Below are 20,908 nucleotides of genomic sequence, written 5' to 3'. Positions count from 1 at the left end.
CTGAATAGTGTTATTGTGAGAGAATAGACTTGTGAACAAAAGATGGAAATTACAGAAATAGGAATCGGATATCACAGGTCTAGAATAAGAATGGAGAAAAGAATATGGGGCAAAAGACTCAAAGCCTGAGTGACAGCTCAAAGACAAGATGGTATTTCATACATTTTCTAAACATTGCTTCTGTGCTTCCTTCAAAGAAATATTCAAATCCCAGCTGGCTTTCCTGATTAAAGAACAGTGAGTCTTCTATCGATAGGAAGTCTCTGTGTGTGTGTTTGAGAGTAGGAAGCAGCTTGATCTTATTTACCCTTTTCTCACTATGATTTTTTTTATTTAAAACTATGTGAATAGTTGGGGATGTTAGCTAAATGTATATTAACTTAAAACTGAATAGTTTAATGTTAAGCACAGCAGATTTTTGAGGGTGCAAAAGGGACCAAGATGAAGGAAGAAAAACAAAGATGTGGGGAAATAAGTGGAGTTCTTGCAAACCGATACCTAACATCTCTTGTCTGACACCGTAATCTGTAATAAAATGTTTAAAACATGCTTTCCTCTGTTGATTCCTCTCAGCAATTAGTCCCTTGAAGCAGTAGTCTGTTGGAGCAGGGCCGGAAATATTTTGAGGGAGTTTAACACTGAATTGCTATTCATTCGACAAAACCTTCTAGGTCAGTCATCTCTGAAAGACTAATATGTTTTGCACAGGACAGGTTTGGTCTTTTTTTTAAACAATCAGTTGCTCTTTTAGTTATGAGTATTTTGGAGTATTAATTCATATGTACACAATAACTCAGTCAAGAGATGAGTGGCAGGTTATGAAAGTTGAGGAAACATGGAGAAAAGAACTACAAAAGCAAAACATAGAGGATTTGTACCCAATGAAGTTGTATGCAATCATAATGAAGAAAAGTATTGGAAGAGATGAAATCCCTTGTGTTGCACTGTCACCTATTTCCTCTTGCGACACTCAAAATATGTAAAAAATTACATACCAAAACAAGAGCAAGAACAGAAAATGAGGCAAGTAGAAACAAAGTTTTCAACATGACATGTTCTGGTATGAGTAGTATCAAGGCAACAGATAATAAACTAGCTGTAGAAAGTGGTGAAGAAAGAGTATGGAGGAATAATGACATGTAGGTCAATGAAAAGGTGTATGTAAATGTATGTACCGTAAATGGTGCTAAATGAAAAGTGGAATTGTCTGATCCAGGGGAAGACATGGTTACAAATGTTTTTTTTGGTTAAAACCAGCCTGTCAAAGTAGGTAGTGATATTCCTCATGTACAGCTATTTGGTGAACTCTTACTGATGGAAACACTGCGAGGACTTTGATGTTTTAGACAGGGGTAGAATGTAGGCATAGGAGTGAGCAAGGCTGAGAGACAGTTTAGAGTTAGAAATGCAAAGAGGGAAAAGATTCAAGGTTAAGGATGATAAAATTTCACTCATTGTCGAAACAAAAGCTTGGTTTTCACAGTCATCATTGATTAAAAGAATGTATGGTAATTATTGAGAAAGGGAGAACAGTGAAGACAAAGTGTCTAGGAAGGCTGTCTTGTTTCTTTATGGTATTGTTCCTGTAATTTCAGAGCTGCAATAAAATGATTTTTTCTAGTTATTTTTTGTTTCTTTTTGTTCTCGGCTATTTGTAAAATTTACAGTTTTTAAATTTTTCATGTATTGCATTTGGAATGAAATTATATATTGAACATCTTATCTAAAAAAAAAATACCCTGCATATTTATAATTTCTTTGATGACACAGGACTGAATTCTGCTAGTATATAAACAGGTGCAACTCAGTTAGAGTTCTATATTATTCATACTCATTTATATCAAGAATTAAATTGTTCCAGAAAATACATGTAAAAATCCATGCCTCTGTCTTGTGAACCCAGTCCTCATGTATCATTAACCTAATACATTTCTGTTTTTACAATGGTTATACAAATTTCTGCTTCATTTTAGAAAAAGCTTGCATGTAGCAAATAAACCATAAACCCTAATAAAATCCAACTTTCAGGCAAGCACTCTTGTATATAAAATTGAAGAGTAGAAAGTGCCAAGGGCTTGTATTAGTACCATCCATTTTGTTAACATTTTTCCAATTTATCTTGCGTTACAAACCCTCAGAGTACTATGTCTATTGTAAATATTTAAGAATTACTGTTGACATAAAGATAATGCTGACAAATTGAGTTAACATTTCTGCTGAGGATTACTGACCATGTGTAGTGCAGAACAACTTTAACACCCACACCAAGCCCTGTGCTCATGCCAAACTCTGTTTAGTCTACAATACGGCAATGTCCCTCAAATGAATTTTTAGCTTTGATTTACACAAAACATGAAACAACCTTTCTTGGATCAATTAATTGTTTGACTTTCCTAATACATTTCCATTTTAACTAGATTATGTCTGTATCACAGCACAAGTAATGGTTGCAAGATGTTACTGCTCTCATGTGGGAGGGTATCTGTGTGCACACGTGCATGATTCTGTTGCATTTGCTCCATTAGTACCTTCTGTGTTTTCAGTATCAGTCCATAGCCCAGATGTTTCCTCCTGAGTGCCTGCATTTTCAGTAATACCTGGGTGTGCATAGCTAAAAACATGGAGAAGGTTGTTGATGTGTTGTTTTGTCTTCCAAGTACAAAGCTTTTGCAAATCCTCTCTGTTCTGACAAAGCCCATGCAGTGCACAAATAAAGAATTCAGGCAGAAAAAGTTTGAACCACTTATTTCAGCAGCATGGTATTTATATGCTGTGGTTTGCAATTTGGTGGCACTTGCAGGCAAGAGTCTTCAAAAATTCCAAGAAATTTACACGCCACATTTGCCTCGCGCAATTTGCATCCTGGACAGCACCAGCGTATTTTGATTTGAAGAAGGTTGTAAGGCATTCATATATAACCTCAGTGTACAAAAACATTGAAGCCCAAGCCATTTTCAGCTTTACAATAGTCAAGGTTGTTCATCTTAAAATTTCTCAAAATTTCGTGACTTGAGGAAATATCTGTGAACATTATGAGATATATTACTTCTTATGTGTTACTAGAATTCAAGCATGAGTTAATACTAAGAAGTATTTTCACAAGTTTTGTCTGTGGACACATTAACAGAACTGTTGTCTATCAGGATACCACATTGCAGTTTTGTTACACAGAATCCTTCCCACTTGCCTCAGTATCAAATTCCCCACATTGCTTCATTATGTTGATGAGAGATTTCCAAAATGTGTTTTACTATGAGGCAACACTCAATCCTTTTCACATGTTTTCCTTCCTTCAAATGGCAGACAATATTTTCCACACTTACAATGTTTCCAAATATAATTTCAGTAAGAGTACTCCTAATAACTCAAAGACATTTTACAGAGTGGGGTTAAAACCCTTTCCCTAACTTTATGGTGGGGTGACACAGGCTGACTGCCTACTTGCCTAGTGGCCTAACAAGGACATAGGCCTTCACCAGCTCCTAGTCGTAATCCTAAACCCAGAGAGAAGTAAATACTAGTACATGAAACCAGGATACGTCTGACCCTGAAACTACTCTACTTTCTTAAGCAATGAAAGCAAACTGAAATTCTGAAGAAAAGGCACTGGTGAACACCATATCTGGGGTGCTTGTCTTAGGTGAAACGATGCCTCTGTTTTTGCTGAAATAAAGTGGAAAGAACCAACCAAAGCCTTATTACTTTCATCTGGATTCATACATGAGGCTTCTCTTCATGCAAACTTGGAGGCAACCATACAGATTGAATAAGAAAGTTGTTGGCCAGTGATCTAGTGAGATGAGTACTTGTAGGCCCATAATGCTATTAACTCAAAGCTTAGCATAAGTGGCAAGGTGGATGTTTATGTGCCAGTCCACAAATGAGAAGTAGCTCAGACGGAGTATGTAAAGACCTTACTATGACAGTTACAGCTAGCTCATATGATTTAAACAAGGTTATATATACTGTATTATCCAGTGTCAGCAATGGAGATTTTAAAACTTTTGAGCTTTTTTTGCTTGGTCACCTGATTCTCCTAGTATCTTGCGGAAATCATAGTCTTCATTCCAAGAAATAACCATAGTGCTGCAAAGTCAGCATAGGACTATGAGAAGAAATGAAACTTGCTTTTAGATCTGAAACAAGAGGAGTGTAGCTAGAAGCAGTCCTGATCAGGATAATTTTACTCCAACAATAAAAAGACAATGCTACTAAGATACTAGGTGGTTTATCAGAGCTAGTTATGACTAGCAGTTTCCAAGAGTGTGTCTACATTTAGCAAAGCAATAGAGAAACATAACTTAAGAATTAAAAAGTATCCTGTCTGTCAGGAGTAAATACCTAGAACTTATGCATTTTATGTTCTACCATAATTGCTTCCCAGGAAACTAGTATAGAACCTGAGCTCTTTACAACTTTAATGTGTGTCTCTTCTCAGTACAGCCCTGTAATGCTGGCAAAAAAAAGAACTAAGCAAAGACACACTAGAAGAAATAACATATCCTTAGTCCTAAAAAAGATAAATTATACGATAAGATGTAGCTGCCAGACTTTAACAAGAAATATTAGAATCTAAAGTAGTCTAAGAGGTGAGTTTTACAGTTTCTTTACCTCAACCACCCTTTTGTTTCAGTTGTCTTCTCTGCCACATCATGTATTCCTATCCTTTCTTCTTTTACTTGTCTCCCCTTCCTTTGCAATTTCATTGCCTCCCTTCCTTTAAAACAACAATTTACCCTTCCTTTTTAACTTGCCTGAGTGAAATGAGCTTCTAATCACTCAGACATGCCTCAGTTTGCAAAAAACCATGGTAAGGTGGTCAGCAGTTTTGTATAAATCAGTGTGTAATTTCTTTATAAGATGCTCTTCTGCTATGGCTTCTGTCCTTCTAGTGCCCATGAAAAGCACATACGTGAGCACTCAGCAGGCCTGGTATGATCCAGATTGTCATCAAGCAGAATTTCTGTTTGGTTATTAACCTGCTTGCAGGGAAAAATCAGACCAGATTATAGAAACCCATGTTTGGGTAGCTTATATAAGGATAGGTGTAATACAAACATAGATTCTTTGGTTTTGCACTAAATTCTTCCTTTGTATTTGGCTATAAATTAGAGTATAATGAGTGTAATCTCCTTCTAGCTGAGTCTTTGCATAGCTCTTCCTTTAGAGGTCTTCCCTTACAGAAATAGTAGCCTCCTATTTTGCATGACTCAAGATATGTTTCTAGTTCTTTCTGAAATCACTGCTTAAAACTGCAGGGATCTTATTCTATCTAGGATTCATAGCTACTGAAAGACTTCCAGAGATATTTGCCTCATGAAATCTTGAGCTCATACAAAATGAAACCTATTCTTTTGTCTTTTGGAAAAGGGCAGTCTAGGAAAACTTGCATCTCTGACAATGTCCTCCCTGTGGAGAGGCAAAACCAACAGTTACGGCTTCTGGAAATTTCTGTGTTAGTAGGAGGATCATTAAACACATTAGCACTGTCTTTAATGATCTTTACTAGGAACAAGGATTATTATGGGTCTAAATTGGTACTCTAATTGGTGACCAAAAAGAGGAATTAATGAGCCTGGTATCAACATTTATGAGTAACATCTAAATGACTGGGAGGAACTGAGCACACTGTGAGACCGCAGAACTACTGCAGGAGAAGGTGGAGAGATTGAAATAAATTCTTTAGTTAAGAAAAAATGTAAACCACTTAAAGTGTGGAAAGATAACTTTAAACTGTTATCTAGTAAGAGGGAGGGAGCTAGAGTGGGTGTTGGTCCAGAGTTACCTAGTTGAATAATGTAAATTAGACTTTTCCCCTGAAGTTTTGTCATGCCCTTTGCTGCCTAAATGACAAAACGTCACTCTGCCAAGTCTCAAAGAATTGGTTACAGGCGTGGAAGAGCCTGCTGTCTACTGCTCTCTATAGAGAGGCTTACAACAGCATGTAAGAAACAAACAACATCGAACTCCCTTTCAGCATTCACATATTGTTTTACTGCTCAGTTTGCGGTTATCATATATAAACCTATGAACCAAAACATTGTGGTGGAGTAGGGCTGTGTACAGATTCATGTCAAGAAAGTGGGTTGATAGCAGCCCCCCTGTCAATAATGTGCTATGATTTTATTTGAAATACCTTCTGGGCAATGCTCTGCACCACCTGGTACTGACAGAAGGGGGAATTCAGCATAAGGGAGGGCTGCTGTGGAAAGGAAGCACAGACAGCCAATTACGTTTTTTTGTTTTGTTTTGTTTTGTTTGTTTGTTTGTTTTTATTCTATTTAAAATATAGCTAAACTCTTGAACTGCGACAACTTTATGCCCGAGCCTACATAGAGATGGATACATCGACAACACAAATGAATTATTTCCAGTGACTTAGCAATAGAAGAGTTAGCTAAGAACAGCCGGAGACATTTTAGAGGAGGAAACCTCCTGGCCATGAGAGCTATTAGCCATGGAATAATTCCCCTGGGGAGGAGCAGATACTCTGTCCCATGGAACATGAAAAGCCAGACTGGATAAAGTGCTGCTAGAAATACAAAAGGGGTTGTACTCCTGCATTTAAAGGCGGTTAGAACAGAGGAGACCGTAGGTTATTATTTGCAGATCCGATGATTACTGAAAGGATTGATAGTTCTCCTCTGCCCCCACGAAATGGCACCCTGCTGCTTCTTTTGGACAGCAGGATAAAACTGATCCTTTCTGCCCAGGAGGGTTTCAGATACACATGCCGTCATTCCACCTGGATTAGTGCCCAACTGTATTTTTCTTGGTGGTGGAATTTTTTTGGTTTTTAAGCCTGAAGGCAGACTTTTCCTTCTCCTACACCATCTACCCCAGCTTAACAAGACAAGCTGTACATTCCAGAGGTTTACAGCCTAGCGCTTCTATTCAGACTCTCAAAGTTTTGACTACATCTGCAATATTTTCAGAGAAAAATCTGTCTTTCCTCAAATAATTCAACAAATTATTGCTCCAACTGTGCCATTATGAGAACTGAGTGTTTATAAATCAGGGTAGAACTTGTCAAAATGCTTTGAGACTGCAGGGGAAAAAAGATATTACAATAACTGGAGCATCTCATTTGATTTGAAGTATGGACAATTAACATTATCAAATTTTGTAAAAATTGCTAGAAAATATATGTGCAATGTTAAAATTCACTGACCCAGAGAGGAAATTTGATAAAGCCTTGTCTTTTCTTCATTTTATGATTCCAGATACATGTCTGTATATTCTTTATTTTTTTAGAGAGGTGTAAGTCTACAAAAATGGAACTTGTTGGATGTATAACACACCAAGTGCATGTTTTTTTTTCAATTAATAGAATTTTAGCTAGTATAAGAACTCAGTAACTATGTCTATATATGGGGTGGGTATAAAGCACTACTTGCATCCTGGTAAATCTGCCCTTACCAGGTCAGAAAATTTCTGTTGGAAAACTCACATACATTTTCAGCACATATTACCTGTGGGAAGAGTAAGTTCTCTTCATAGATTCACTTTTTGTATGATTCTTGATTGAGAGAGCCCTTTTAGGCGTTCTTCCACTGAAAATGAGACCGGAAAATGCATAGTATTTTCAGAGTGCACAAGTATTTGACATACCTTTGCATACTGCAAAAAACGGGTATCTCTTTATCCCCACCTTATTGCTACATATGTCTTAGAATGAATTACTTTGGAATGGCTCAAATCATCACCATAGTTTCCCCATTGTACGCAAAGAGAACTCCCTCCATTGTTAAATTATGCTAGTAGGTAGAGTAGGATCCTTCCAGTTCAGGAATAACTGAAGAAAGAAGAAGGATGAAGGGCAATACTTTCTCTGTCAGTTGGGAAAATAGAAATAATTGCCCATTATCTTAAAAAAATGCATTAAAAAAAAAAAAGGAGGATGAAACCATCCTTTTATCCTAGTGTAATTGGGAATTCCCTGCTCTTTGTCTAGATGAATGGAATTTTAAGACAAGACAGGAAACAAAGGTAAAACTGCAAGGGCTAGGTTGCAATCTTCCCATGTACAAAAAGCCAGTTAAATGTATTTTTCATACCTGTTTTGAGAGATCTTCATGACTCAAATTTTCTTCCTTCTGTTATCTCATGGAAATAACCACTGGAGAGAAAAAAAATTTGGAGATCTAAAGCCCAACACGGTCAGGGGGATGCCAAGAGAATAAAATTAGCAAGAATACTACAGGCTAAAAGTCACAGAATCCAAACCCAGAATGTGCCTGTCAGCACTGTGCTCTTTCACCCTTTTGTTTTCAGGGGTGTGAGAGTTGCTAGGGACAAAAGGAGGAACATTTTGGTGAGAAGGGAAATACATACCGCGAGAATTAAAAATAAGGAAGATGCTCAGTGTTGCAGGCTGCCAAACAAGTTGTTCCTTTTTCTCCTTTTTGAACTGAATTTGGTCAGTACTCTCTCTGTCCTGCTCCACATTATTAAATGTGACATACTACCAATTAGCAACAGGAAGATTTGTGGCTGTACAGGGTACTTCCAGGAATTGCTGAATCCCCCAGTGTCCTGAATTAAAGGCTCATAAGCATTTCAGAACAAAGGAAGCTGCTTTGACCAGACAATTGTCTGAGATGTGACCCTTGAGAGTGTAGACATCTAGCTATAATTTATTTAATTTCTTGTAATCAGTGTGTTTAGTGAATAAAAACACATGCACAAAGAACTGTGAAAGCAATGCAAGCCTGAACAACTTCAAACACCTCCCTCACAAAATTAAGCTGCATACACATGAGTGTCCTGGAGACAGAGGAATATTAAGTACTTAGGAGATTTTTGACCATCAGGAAGTGTCTGGAGAGAAAACCAGAAAGCTGCTTGTAGGAAGTCTGGGAACATGAGTCTTTTGTGCATATAAGGACAGTTGAGGGCAGCAGTAGAGGGGGAAGAGGACCAGTTTTCCATGAGCATGTGGACAGCAACCACATTGTGATAGACACAAGTGCACAGTCTCAGTCCCACTGATCCAGATTGTGCTGTCTCCATGTCTGGGTGTTGTCACCCAGAGATCTTAGAAGTAGTAATGTTTTGAAACTTGGCAGCCTGGCATGGGTGTCAAATAGGGGTGAGGTAAATGCTTCAGTCAAGCCCAGCGTGAATGTCACCTGACAACCTTCTTAGGCAAGGTATGGGTCTTAAAAAAGTATAAAGCTAATCAGAAAGACTCAAAGTCGTACCTTGGAAAAAGTGAAGGAAATCTAACTTTCCAGGAAATCTAGCTTTCTGGGAAACCTAAGTTTTACAAGGATGTACAGAGAGAAAGCCAGAAAATCCAAAAGATGTGAGGGAAGACTGCTACAAAGACAAATCCAGAAATTTTAGGGGAAAAAAAAGTGGGAAAAGATGAAATATTGAGGAAGTATTTGCAAAAGCAAAAAAAAAAACACATCCAGAAATATGTTCCTTTCCTTATAAGTAAAAGACTAGATTCTTATTTCTGCCTTAGACTCAAAGAAAACCTAAGGCAAATAAAAAGGGAAAATAATGGACAAATTTGGCATTTTGCTTATGCATTTACTAGCAAATGAAGCTACTTTTTGTTTGGGAATGAGCAGGAAAAAAAATTACAGACCTTAAGTTACAGGTTGCAGAATTAAAAACTGTGTCTGCTCATACACTTGTGACATGAGCTCACTTCAGTGATACTTTGCTAATGACAGTGGATTGTGTTCCTGTCTCTCTCCAATGATAGACAGTACTGTCAAATTGTTGTCTCAAATTAGACAGTGATGTTTTTCAGTGTGGAGGACTCATCTGAGGACCAGGTGAAGACTTGTATGAAGGCCAGTCTGGCCTCTTGTGTAACACTATTTCTACATTACTTTTGAACTCAGCCACTTTAGAATTCAGGAAGTCATAATAGTGTCTTTGATGTGATGGTCCAGCTGCCCATCCTGTTGTCTTTCCCTTTGTGATAATAACTGGCTACAGGTTATGTCTGTCCTCAAAGGAAAAATTTTCCTTCAAGATAGTGAAATATTGTTCCACTCATCTGTAGTAATCAGCAGAGCAAAATGCAGTTCAAAAGGTCTGATTTATGTTACTGCTCTCTGTTAGTTGTCTCTGTTAATAGGAAAAGATATTCCCCCTTGCAAACATAGTAGTTCACAAAGATAACATCGACAGAGTAAGAAAAAAATAAATCCAGCAATGAAGTCTGTGCAGACACAGATTTTGAGTCCATATGTGTATCCTCCATCTAAAATTGTTAAACACAGGCACTGAACAGACACAAAAAAGAAGCACAGATATAATTCCTGGATTTGAAGTGTTAGAGGAATTTCATAAATATTCATTTTTACATTCCTTTTCAGTGATCATTATAAACACTCCCAAATATACATTTCATCTTCCACTCTCCCGTTTCTTTTACCCCCTTGTTGTAACTGTCATTCCCTAATATCTTTGTCTCTTTGTTGTTGTTATTGTTTTCGCTATATAATATATATATTGTTTTTTCCCAAATGTTAATAGTCTTTGTATTTATGAACATAGCTGTGTAAGTGTACGCTGTCAATTGCAGTCAGGGGGTCAGTTAATCAAAGTTATAGAACTAATTGATTATTCCAAGCTGAAATTTTTTTTCTTAAAGAAAATCTATCTTATTTGCTGCTGATTATTAGCTTGATATATATTATTACTGTAAAAATAGATATATGTGTGGTTTTTTCTAAACTACTTTCAGATACATTTGCTCAGAATCAAAAGATTTTTTTTTCCTACTGACAGTCATTCATGTCGAAGTTGGAATCTAAAAGCCAGGCTGACTCTTCTATTCTTGACAGTCATAATTGTTCTGTACTTGCAAATTAGGTGACAGTGCTGTTGCTGATGCACAAGGATGGCCTGAATCCAGCTCCCTGTTCTACAATGTATTTGGTTTTGCAGTGCTGGTCTACAATGTATTTGGCTTTGCAGTGCTAACAGAAGTGAAACATTCCTTTTGTCAGAAAAAGCAGGAGCTACTTCTCAAAGACACACAAGAAGTAGAGAGATTTTGAAAGAATGTGACATTTCTACAGAGTTGGTTTTTTGGACTTTAACTCCTACGTTAAAAGAAACTGAGGAAAAGCTTGGAACAACTCTGCCTTAAAGGACACATTGTATGGGGGACTTAAACCCTTTACCACGTCTTTAAAAAAAAACACCCCCCCCCCCCCCCAATAAACTGAATTCTTTCACTGGAGAGAGGTCTTGAGAGAAATGTGTTGCCTAAACCCTGAAATGTAAGCTGCCTTTTATGGAAACTACGAAGAATTTCCTTCAAAATGGTTTACAGAACTGCTTCTCCACATTTATGATTCAGCCCCCATTGCAGTGTGTGGTGAGCGAATAGGGATGGTGGGCTTGGGTGGGCTTGCCATGCCACGCTTGCAAGAAATCTCAGGAGGCACCAGCTGACAGACCTGGGTTTTCACCTTTTGATTGTTGACCAAAATGGGCAACGGAAATCTTTGTAGCTCTCTCATCTTGGTGGCTGTCTCATCTTGTGCACTGATAGAGAAACTTATTCCCTCTGCTGGAGGATGGTGACATGGAGAATATGATGTTATCTCAGTCTTCAGTATGCTGGTAGCCATTGAACTGCACTCTGATCTTGCAGTCAATAGCTTGTGTGCAGGCAAAATGTTCTCCACAAATTTAGAAGGTGTCTAAACTGCCAAACATTGCTTTTAAAATGATTAGTAACCCTAGATGTGTTAGCAGTATTTCTGGTCTAAACTTCATCCTGAGGGTTGGGAATCACTCCTTTCCCAGTATAACACCTTCCCATCAACATTACAGCTTTAACACTCAGTGTCCTCACCTCATGATGACACTTAGACACAGCAGTCAAGTCCCTGCTCCTTTTCAGTATGTCTGTTGCTGCAAGGCAACTAAATGTTCCTCTCCTCTCATGATAAATGTTTCTTTTGCTCAGATTTAACAGCTTTTGCTCATCCTTCTGAAAATATGACTGACACATGTCTTTCCATTCTCTACCAAATTATATATCATCTCACTCATTATTTCTCTTTTCAGACTTTATAAGAAGTGTCTTTAGTGCTGTGGTATCTTTCCTTCTTCTCTTAAAAAAAAAAAAAAAAAAAAAAAGGAAAAGAAAAAAAAAAAAGAGTCTTTTCTCTGTGTTTACCAGAGAAGCTTGTCTCAATAATCCAGGACTTTAGACATCATCAATCTGCCAGGAAGCTTTTTGAGAGCGTGAGGACCACACCCCGGTGTCTAGGTTCCTCAGACATCATTGAGTGCAATTGCACTGGAACTATGAGTATGCAGTACTTGCTTTGAACACATGGCATAAGGAGAATTTATGTCTCCTCTTTATGTAAATATTCCTCTGGCACCAGAAAAACTTGGGGCCAAGAGTAACACAAATTTTATTCTGACAAAGCAGAAGGTAAAGTGTTGGAATCAGAAAATTATAGAAAGTTTCCAAAAAGGTACTGTTTTTAATGTGGACTGAATACAGCAAAATACTATTCTAAATCACAAAAAATGGTGAGGCTCATTCTCAGTTTATCTTCCATTTTATTTACTTTAAAGAATGTGCAAGATTGTAGACCCAAAGGACTACTTCTAGGTCAGCATGCAAATGTTTTCCTTCAGTATTAGAAAGTGGGTTACTGGTGATGACCAGTGGCCTTATCTGTTTTCTTGGTCTGTGGGCAGCTTTCGATAATTCATGTTAAATGAATTCATTGACATAAATTATGACTAATTTTTTTTTTCAACTCATTTTAGTGGAATTTAGCATTTACATCCAAGATTTATCTCAGGTGAAGTATTGATTTTGTTTAAAATAATGGTATTTATTATTCCATATAGAATATTTATTTTAAATGTTTTCTGCTGGTTTTTAACAAGAATGTCATACTGCATGAAGCCATAGAAACTTCATGTTCAGAGAATAATAGCCAAAATTTTAATGTTCAATCTTATTATATTTATATTTTTGGTTTCTTGTAAGATTGAAATTGGGTTTGTTTTTCAAGCTACATTTTTCTACAAGAGTATTGACAGTGTAATATTTTCTCTTTCAAGATTTTCCAAAATATTGACTTATATGTGACCTAAAATAGTAGAATCACATAATCACTGATGATGGAAAGTACCTTTAAGATTATGAAGTACAATTATAGCTTAGCATTGCCAAGCCCACCACTAAACGCTGCCCCTAAAGCACCACTTGGACACATTTCTTAAATACTTCTAGGGATGGTGAGTTGACCACTTCATTGGACAGTGTGCTCCAATGCTTGTGAACCCTTTACATAAAGAAATTACACCTAATATCCAAGCTAAACCTCCCCTGCTACAACTTGAGGCCATTTCCTCTCCTCCTATTCCCTGTTACCTAGCAGAAGAGATGGACCCCTGCCTTGTTACACCCTCCTTTCAGGTAGCTTTAGAGAGCAATAAGGTCTCACCTGAGCCTCCTTCTCTCCATGCTAAGCACCCCCAGCTCCCTCAGTTACTCCTCATCAGACTTGTGCTCCAGACCTTTCACCAGCTCCATTGCCCTTCTCTGGACTCGTTTCCACACCTCAATGTCATTCTTGTGGTGAGGGGCCCAAAAATGAACACAGTGTTCAAGATGCAGCCTCACTTGTTCCCAATACAGGAGGACAGTCACTGCCCTGGTCCTGCTGCAGGTCAAGTTGCCACTGGCCTTCTTGGCCACCTGGGCACACTGCTGGATCACATTCAGCTGCTGTTAACCATCTCCTCCAGGTCCTTTTCTGCTGGGCTGCTTTCCAGCTACTCTTTTCCCAGCCTGTGGTGTTGCCTGGGGTTGTTGTGACACAAGTGCAGTACTTGGCATTTGGCTTTGTTGAACCTCATAGTGTTGTCCTCAGCCAATTGATCCAGCCTGTCCAGATCCCTCTGCAGAGCCTTTCTGTCCTGCAGCACATCAACATTCCTGCCCAACTTGGTGTCGTGTGCAAACTGACTGAGAGTGCACTTGATCTCCTCATTCAGATAATTGATAAAAAACCAGGATTGGCCCCAATATTGAGCCCTGAGGATGTAACTCCATTCACCACCACTCTCTGGGCCACAGTATCCATCCAGTTTTCTGTCTAACAAGGAACCACCTGTCCAAGCCCAGAACAGACAATTTCTCCAGGCAAATGCTGTGGGACGGTGTCAAAAGCTTTACTAAAGTCTAGGTAGACAACACTGACAGCCTTTCCCTCATCCACTAGCTGGGTCACCTGTCACAGAAGATGAGGTTGGTCAAGGAGGACCTACCTTTCCTAAACACATGATGGCTGGGCCTGAATGCTATGCTGTGTGTGCTGCATGGCAACACTCAAGATTATCTGTTCCATGACTTCTCTAACACTGAGATCAGGCTGACAGGCCTGTAGTTCTCTGAATCCTCCTTCCCAACCTTCTTGTGAATAGGCATCACATTTATCAACCTCCAGTCAACTGGAACCTCCCTGTTTAGCCAGGATTGCTGAAAAATGACAGAAAGTGTCTTGATGAGCACTTCCACCAACTCCCTCAGTGCCTTTGAAGGGATCCCACCCAGCCTCAGAGATTTGTGTATGTCTAAGTGGTGTAGCAGGCTGCTGAATGTTTCCCTTTGGATTATGGGGGCATATCCTTTCTACTATTGACAGCATCTTTTTCTGACTCTGAATATCTCAGCCTGCACTCCTACAATACTCAGGCCCACATTACCTAGGCCTGTGGACTTTAAGATATGTAATTCTAACAAGCATTGTGTTTGACTCTTCTCCTGATTACTTGTGGAAAGGGCACTGTCCTTGTGATGTGATATAAATATTTAAACCTGTTTCCTTTAAAATGCAGAACAGAAAGATTTATTGTCTGGATTTGCATTTGTTGATTCTTCTTCACTCTCATTAATTGTTTTATAATTTGCATCTATTAAAGAGCTAAACTATTGCTATATTTTTGAACTGCAGTGTTAGATATCATCTCAGCAGCCTCCTTCATTATCTGTATTACTCCAGACAGAAATGTTTATAATATTTTTCACGAGTCTTAAAGATTTAATATATACTGATGGTTGCTATTCATTATTTTGACTTCTTTTGATTATTTTCACCTTACTGATATACTGAGATATTTTTAGCCCAAATATTATTTTCTTTGTGGAAAATGGTACTATAATTTAGCCATTGAAGCATTTTGCTGTTAACTCAAATTTCCCGTTTAAGTATCTTCATAACACTGTTTTCAAAAACACCCTGTCCCAAGATCTGGGAATAATGGTTTGCCATGTGAACTCAAGAGCTCATCCAAGTTCATATAAAGGCTGTGGCCCATATTCTTCTCGGTCGTTCTGCCTAGGTTCCTATCTGTAAAATGTAAATTATGCTATTTATCTACATTGCAAACCTCCGATGAATCTATGTTAAAGAGTCGGCAAGCTCTTTACTTAGGGCAATATATACAGAAAAGTGACAATCTCAGTAAGAAAATTTCAGTTTCATAGAAGCTGAAAAATAGTTGAATGTGAAGAGCAATTTTTATTGTTTGTGTTATACTGAACAAAAAGCTGCATAGCTGTATAAAGTCTTTGTCTTATGTGGCTTATTACATATGTGAAAGAATGCTCCTTGTTTGGATATATTATTAGGTTAATTTGTGCGTAAGCTTATCTTTCAATAAATTAACTACATAAAGAGGTGTTTGGAGATCAATAGGATAAGCAGTGAATGTGTTGTGGTTTTGCTTTGAGTCAATTTGCTCTCACCCCCCACACAATTACTGTAAGTTGAGAGGAGGTTTATGCAGACAAAAGAGACTGGATTTGGGAAAATAATATGAACATTTATTACTAACAAGCTAAAACTAAAGAAATACATTTATAGCAATTATACCTAGGTAAAAATACTATGTATTTACAGAAATACTTCTCCCCCCTTTATATCAGTCCAAGGAGGAGAAGCAGTTTCTTTCTCCATTCTCAGAGCTCCAGGTCTCTTCAGTAACTGCAGCACTCTTGTTGCAGCTGGAACTCTTCCTCTCTCTTGCTCTGTGTTGGCCTCCAGGGCTGGGCCTACCCCCCTCCTGGGCTAAGACCGGAGGCTGTGAGTGTTACCCAGGCCCTGAAGGGTCTTCCATGGGCTTGCAAGGGGACACTTGCTTACCATGAATCTTCACCACAGTGTTACAGGAGATAATGGTTTATGAGTCCACTCCTGTTTTGTTTTCCTGTGGAGGTCCCTCCCCACGGGAGAACAGTCCTTGATAGACATCTATGACATGGGTGTAGCATGGATCCCACACACAGATCCCAGCATTCCACCTGAGCCATTCTTGCTCCAGCGTAGGTTCTCTCAGGGTTATAAATCTTCAACAGGACTCTGCCTTATCTCTGGTCTCTCATAAAGTCTCAGTTCCTTATGCATCCACTTACTCCAGTGTAGGCTCTTCCACGAGCAGCATGGGGGTTTCCTCACCCCAGCAAACTTTCACAGGTAGCAGGGTTTTATTTTTCAGTCTTTTCCCTGCTGAAGGGAGAGAGTGAAAGGGGGAAGAAACAGACCCCCCTTTGAACTTTTCTTCTCTCTCCTGCAGCTGCCAGCTTTGACCTTGGAGGTCCCTTATCTCTTTGCCAGAATTCTTCTGCAGCAGTTCTTCGTCCAAGCAGTCAGTCCTCTAATTTTTTTTTTTTCTCTATTCTGTTATAGGAGAGAAGGGGGGCTTGAGTACCACACCTGCCCCCGGCCTAGGCCGGAGGAGGAGGGGCCCTTGGCCCACTCAGGGCCTGCTGCTGCTCCTACGTGGCTACCTAATTTCAACTCTGCAACCACTTTCTCTTCTGTTTTCTTAAATATGTAATTAGCAAAGGTGTTACTGGGACTTTTTAGCCATCAGCACGCTTGTAGCAAGCGTGGGTAGAGCCCCCCTCAAATCTTCGTTCACGAAGCCTAGCCATGACTGGAACTTTTGATTGGCTTTTTGTCCGGAAATCCACCAAACCATCCTCAGCCCCAGGGGCTGGCTGGCTGGGCAAAACCATGACAGAGTGATAGTCTAATTCTTCTCTCCTGTGCCTTTAAATCAGAAAAAACTTCACTGAAGCACATGCAGTTGAATTGACGTAAAAATCATGCTTTATATATAGGTTATACAGTGTTTGCATTACTATTTGCAAAACAAGCACTTCTGCTTTATCGTTATGCATGTAATTTCCTTCCACACGCTAGTTTCTTTCTTCTTTTGTAGGATTAGAATGGAAATGCAGAAAACTATCTGATCACAAGATTAATTAGAGTACATGGAGCATAGTGCCATTAGAAAGGTTTGAATACAAAAATTGAAGGACCTGCCAGTGAAATGGGTGAATATTTAGGAGACACTGTTAGTCACTCCTTGGAAAGTCTTGCAGAGAAATCATAGGCCTCTTAACAGAGGTAACTCCCATCACATCTCAGTGTGGAGCAATCAGATGTTTTCTCTCACATACTCTGTCTTGCTCTGTTATTTTTTTCTATGTTGTCAAGATATCTGTAATTACACTTAATCTATTGCACAAAATGTGCATCTTGGGGAAAGGATTGTTTCCATTTTGGGCATTGTGCAGTTAATCCAAAAATTTTCTCTCCTCACCCATATTTTGATGAAGCAATGGCTGCTCAGCTGTCCTCAGTGGGCAAAATGGGTCTGGGATGTATAAATTCAGAACAATGACTTTTGCCTGTGTTTACAGAAATGTCGGAAAGGACAATGAGAAGAAAAAACTGAAGTGCTACTGTTGAAGTGGAGGGAATGAGAGGAAGGAAGGTTGTTATCACTTCTGCTGGATTCCAAAGCTCTGTCCTTTTTTATTAACCTGCTTCTGGTCTGTATTGTGATTGAGATATTACCCTACGAATGGGTAACACATCATTCCCTGGCACTCTTATGTGATGTTCAGAGCTTTTGTGCATGAAGGAAGTCAGGTTTTGAAAAGTGTTGAACAGTGCTTGATTTTTCAGTGGTATTTAAGAAAAAAATCAAATAAACAGTGAGGTTGTGACTGGAAGAGACAAGTTCTCTATGTAATTCGAGACAAATATCTTGCCATTTGAAACTTTTTCTGCTTTTTAGTTTAGACAGGATGCAACAAGAAATTTCCTTCAGTGACTAGGAGCACATCCAAACACAGGCAGGCCTTAACAGGTGTTTGCCACATGCTGTTGTGATGGTTGGGATTAGTTTGGTAACAGTGAGCAAACATCTGTCTTATATTATTCATACAGACCTCATTTCAATTCATATCAATGTTCCTATCAGTATGTGACAGTTGATTTGGTTCTCCAAAGTTCAGTACGAGGGTTGATGGTAATATATCCAGTAAATACATCTTTCTTTTCAGGAATGCAATTTCTTCCCAACAGTAATGACAGGACTTCCCAGGCTATCTGAACATGACGAAAGGGAAACTTTACCAATCGAAATGTGTGAGGATTTTTTCCTAAAGAATTTTTTGTTCTAGCTATACAAAGAAAATGGATCTACAAAACATATCTTACCCGAAAGAAAAGTTTACTTTACTATACTCCAATGGGAAATTAAAATATCAGGAAACAATTTTATTTTCTAATGTTTTGCCAGCTGCAGAACAGAGTCCAATAAGTAGAAGAGACCTGGCCTGTTTGGTTGTTTCCTCTCTTGTGGCCAAATTTCTCTTGCTAGTCCTCTCACAGTCCTCTTTTAGGCTATTTATTTTTCCCTACATACCAACTGGCAAACAGAAATCCAGGCAAGGAAAATATGTAGAAGACATTTCCTAATGTTTCATTGGCCTTTAGAAAGGAAAAAACAGTTAAGGTTAGAAAGAGTGTCAATCTGCTATTTATGTAGTGAAGAACAGTGTGATGCAGAAAAGGTAATTAACCCTGAGGGAATTTTTCTTCAAGACATAGCTCCATTTTTTTCTTCTCTGGCTCTTTCCACGACTTATTTCTGTTCTCTTCAGGGAACTGCTCTGGAGTCTGCTCTTTAATATGTGTTCAGAAAACAAAGTAAGTTGGCTGTTGGGCTTTTGTTTATTCAGGTTTTTTTTATTTGTTTGTAGTGTTTTTTTTTGGTCCAGAATGTAAGTCAAAATTTTAAAATAAACTTCTCTGAATTAAGATGCAAGAGTGAAATCTAAAAAGCATATGAAGTCAATCATAAAAAAATTACTGTTATCAATCAAAATATTTCTGTAGTTTTAGAGTATTTTGTTGCATTTTGTCTTTCCATCCAACCATGATCAAAGTCAACCAAATCTTTTTAAGTAACTGGAAGTCTCTGTATCACAAAGCTAGCTTACTGGGGAGAATTTAGGTTCCCTAACATCTGCTCAAAGGACACTACAAGTTGCAACCTGTCAGTGGTGGACCAGAAGAGGCCTACAGAGAGTGGAGAGAGATGCAAAAGAGCTGCAAGGAAGGCTCAGAAGAAAGGATCTATCTAGAAGACTTCTAGCAACAGCAGCTGCGCAGAACTGCTTGGGACCCAGCTACAAGGCCGCAGCATTGCAGCCTCAGCAGATTCCCCTGTCTGTGCAAGGACACTCCTTCCATTTTTCCCTAGCTCTCCCTTCCCCTTGAGTGACCAGACACATTCCCTGCAGCCTATCTCCCCAAGTCCCCTTATCACTGAACCTCAGGACTTGATGTTTCCTAGCAGAAACCTTCCTCTATTCCCAAAACTTCTTTATTCCCCTGTATATAAGCTGTCTTCTTGTTTTAATAAATGGCATTTTGTGGGTCACACTCGTGTGTCCTATTTCCCATGCAAAATGTGCCGCAGGGTCTGCTGTGGGACAAACCCCCACCCGCGATAGCAACCAGTTGAGAAGATTTCTGTGAGGTATAAACAGTAACCTCTTGATAAAGATAATGGATTGGCCGATCAAAGGAGAGGCACAGTTGGATCACCTATTTAACAACAGAGAAGTTGTTGGGAACGTGATAATCAGTGTCAGCCTCTGCTGTAGCAACCAGGAACTACAGGAGGTAAAGAACCTGAAGGGAATAACAAAAGTAAGTAGCAGACTTATAAGGCTAGTAGGTGGAATCCCATGAAATAGCTGTGAAGGGCAAAGAAGGTAAGGAAATCTTGCAAATTTCTTTAAGGACAGAATCATCCAATCATACTTTTTCTTATACTTGGGGGAAAAAGCCAGGAGCAAAATGCGAAGTCATGCATTGTCAGTCATACCCAGGAAGGTCCTTACCATTAGCAACAATGATCCAGGCTGGGTATTGGCTACTGGGGCAGCAGTATATTGTGTAAGTCCCCAAGGCTTTGGGAGAGATGGCGGGCTGCACAGGAGTAGGCAGCCTGTGGGAGTGACATCATTCAGTGCTGTATGAGCAAGGACACAGCTCCTTGTGGGAGGGAAACAGTGGAGGGAAATGGTTATTCTTCTCAGCTTGGTATGTCTTGGACCTACACCATCACTGACACTGAGTTCTCTGATATTGCCAAACGGGAGTGAACCCAGCAGAGGGCCAACAGGATCTTCAGAGATTGGCCTGTGGGGGAAGCTTGAGATGTAGGACCACTTCAGACTGAAGAAAGCTTGGAGCTGCCTTCTCATACTTTTAGTCAGGTTACTGGAGACAGGAGGCCAGGATCTCTGCAGCAGTGTATAGCAGCAGGAGAGGAGACAACAGGTACAAGTTGAAACAAGAGAAGTTTATATATATATAAATAAATATATATATATATAGGGAAAACGTTTGTGTTTTTTTTTTTTACATGGAAACGGACCAGAGTAGAGCAGGTTTCCCACAGAGGTTGTATGGTCTTGTACCCTTCACGGTTTTTTAAGACCAGGCCTCCTCATGCTGCTGTGAGCTGGTTGATGCACTGGGGACCTCCTGAGGTTCTTTTTGACTTGCCTGTGATTCTATGACTT

This window comes from Empidonax traillii, unplaced genomic scaffold (genome assembly GCF_003031625.1).
Source record: "Empidonax traillii isolate 1590-97213 ecotype Southwest subspecies unplaced genomic scaffold, ASM303162v1 scaffold77:size1270838, whole genome shotgun sequence".
Classification (NCBI taxonomy): Eukaryota; Metazoa; Chordata; class Aves; order Passeriformes; family Tyrannidae; genus Empidonax; species Empidonax traillii.
Note: the sequence above shows the minus strand (reverse complement) of the source record.